Source organism: Solanum pennellii, chromosome 4 (genome assembly GCF_001406875.1).
Source record: "Solanum pennellii chromosome 4, SPENNV200".
Taxonomy (NCBI): Eukaryota; Viridiplantae; Streptophyta; class Magnoliopsida; order Solanales; family Solanaceae; genus Solanum; species Solanum pennellii.
In genome coordinates, this window is record NC_028640.1 from 70,994,159 (window position 1) to 70,997,176 (window position 3,018).

The following is a 3,018-nucleotide window of genomic DNA, read 5'->3' on the forward strand; positions in this document are numbered from 1 at the left end:
ATTCCCTCATTGGATCCCTCTATAATTCAATGCATGCATCGACTGTAAATATTCAAACTAACATTTTCTTGTATTTAATTCAATTAAGATTCTGTAGGGGAAAAAAATTAAATTCGATTGACCATAGAAGGTCTTGTTCATGTGCTTAACTGTCATGTATAGTTGTACAGTAAATTCGTTTGATTCAATAGTAGATTTTAAAGTTCAAAATTTAAAAATTGAGAATTTGAGACTTTAAAATTAATATCTTTCAAAATGGTTCGAGTAAGTTTTTGAAAAATCAAAAATGCTATAAAGATTATTTTTTAAAATCTTATAAAATGTTTATGATCGAATACTCGCTAATAAGTTATTCAACAAAGTTTATAAATTTGATCAACTTAGAAATAATTTATAGTTATTTACTCGTTGTGAACACATCATAAATACTTATAAGTCGAGTATTTATAAATTAAATCAACTAAAAGTCATAAGTCAAATATAATTTTAAAATTTTGAATTTTGCGTTTAAATAAAGCACTTTTGGTTTGATCAGATCTTTTATTTTTTTGTATTTTTCCAAAATCATTTTTCTGAAATAAAATTTGTAACACCTTTTTCATCATTAAGTTGTCTTTTTTGTGCTAAATTATTTTTTAACTTATAATTTTTATAAATTACTTTAAGGACATTTAGGTTGTTTAAAATAAAATGAAATAATATTTATTAGCACCATTTTTGTCAAATGCAATGGCGCTGCTTATATATACTATATATTTATTTGAATTATGACTTTTATGAGTATTACATAATAAAACACAATACAATATTGTACGAGCATGCGACCTAACAAGGTGTTAGACAACCCATATAAATATAAATAGTCAGAGTTTTCCAGAAGTTTTTTTAAATTTAGGTACATATGAACAAAAAGTTCCTAAATTGTTGGACCATTTACAGCTAAGATGATGCTGGATATCATAATTCGTTAAGTTCTATTTCAAAGTTGTACGTTCCTTGTAGACTTTTTTGTTTTCTATAGCTTCTCGAACATCTTTTTTTTTGGGGGTCCTTTTAATTTTTCATGTTCAAAGAATCTTATAAATCGCATTGTGTATAGTTAATAGAATCGTTTCATTTTTATTCAAAAATTTTAAGCTTGAATCTGAAATAAAAAAAATATCTTGTAAAAGTACAAACTAAATAGACTCACAGTACACGATTCAAACTAAATCGAGACTCTAAAAAAAAAAAGCAAGCTCCAACATAATAATTTTAAAATACTAAGGTAGTTAGCTAAATATGAGGTAAGCAATGGTTAGGAATAATGAAACATAGGGATTTTAATTAGTAATAGGTTAGTAACAATCCACAGCTGGAAATTATAATTTTCAGAAAAGAAAATGAAACATCCGTGAGACACGCTGATTTCTTAGCTCCAAGTCACGGTTACCGGGGTTTTAGAGCATTGCAACTAGACCGCATAATAATAATAATAACACCTTTAGCTCAAAAGAAAGAGAATTATTCAAATTTTAGGAGAAATTATCAGTTCTGTTACTATTATTTAATGTTTTCCTCGCCATCTTCAGTGCTTAGAATCTTGTGCATGAACAATTTTGATTTTGAAATATAACATTAGGGGAAAGAAATCCTGATCTGATATCAAGTCAATTTAAGCCTCACACCTAACATATATCTTAAAAGTTATTATTATTATATTTTTCTTGTTGCGTGAATTTATGCATAACTCCCATTTCTACATACTTTAACTATTTAATTCACATGTTCATATATCACTTTATCTTCAAAAATTAAATAACGTATATTTGTGATGTGGAATATTTGTTCGTATATCTCACTCTCCTCAAAATTAACGGCTCATCTAATTGCCAGAAAAAAAGAAAAAGTTGAAAAGGAGAAAGTTAGCAAATCTTACATTATCCAATTGATCATATAAATAGTAACCAATATTTATATCTATAAATTAAATATTTCTTTTTAAAAAAGAAGTCCGTGAACCTCATTTCTTGAACTTTAAACACTGCACGTGATACTTTTGAGAATGTCTCTAGTTTTCCCATGATGTTTTTTTGATAATATGCTTAAAAACTATATATATAAAATTCTTCAAACGTAGTGCGATGTTACTAAGGAAATTGCACTATTGTATCCGTAACTATTTTCAATTAGCGTATGATATCGTTCGTTTCGTATTAGTTGTCAAAAAAATCAAAAAATATTAGTCTTAAACACTTTTTAAATATTCTAAAATAAGAGTAGCTTAAAATAGTACAGCGAAGGGGAAGTAGGTTTTATTTGTTTTTTTTATCTCATCTAATACAAGCTGTATTTGTTCAAGTGCGTAATTATATTATAAGATAAATTATGATAATACTATCTTAGTGATGGAGTGTCATCTGACATATAGTGTGCAATGTACCGGACAACTAAGAATTGGTAAGTGTGAAATTTTAAAATTAAAATAGATTTGATTTGTTTAGCGTTCTTGATTACTGGAGTTCATTGGATGCGCAAATTTCTGGATACTGCACAAAAAATTAACAGCTAGTTTATCCATTTTATGTATATTTGCACAATTTAATAATCTAATCCAGTAACATTATTGTGGGATTAGAGAACGGCTTCCTTGATAACATACAATTAACATTATATAATTAATCTGACAGCATTTTGTAATTCGATGAATAACGTGGGTATATGTTTATTTTCTTTTCTGTATAACGAGTTTATTCAAGCAAAATATTTGATACTATCAACTCTTAGAGTATACATGAGAAGACCTACTACATATAAACAAAGCATAATTGATATAATCATATATTTTATCTCAGAATTATTCAATACAATAAAAATAATTTTTAGCGGCATTAAATATTGACACTAATAAAGAGTGCTAAAGTTTTTACCTACATTAGTTAAGTGTAATTAGAGCCAATATTGCTTAAGGCTTTAGAAACATATACAAAGAGTTACAATTGCCTCTAAAAATATATATTTAATGGCATTTAAAAATTA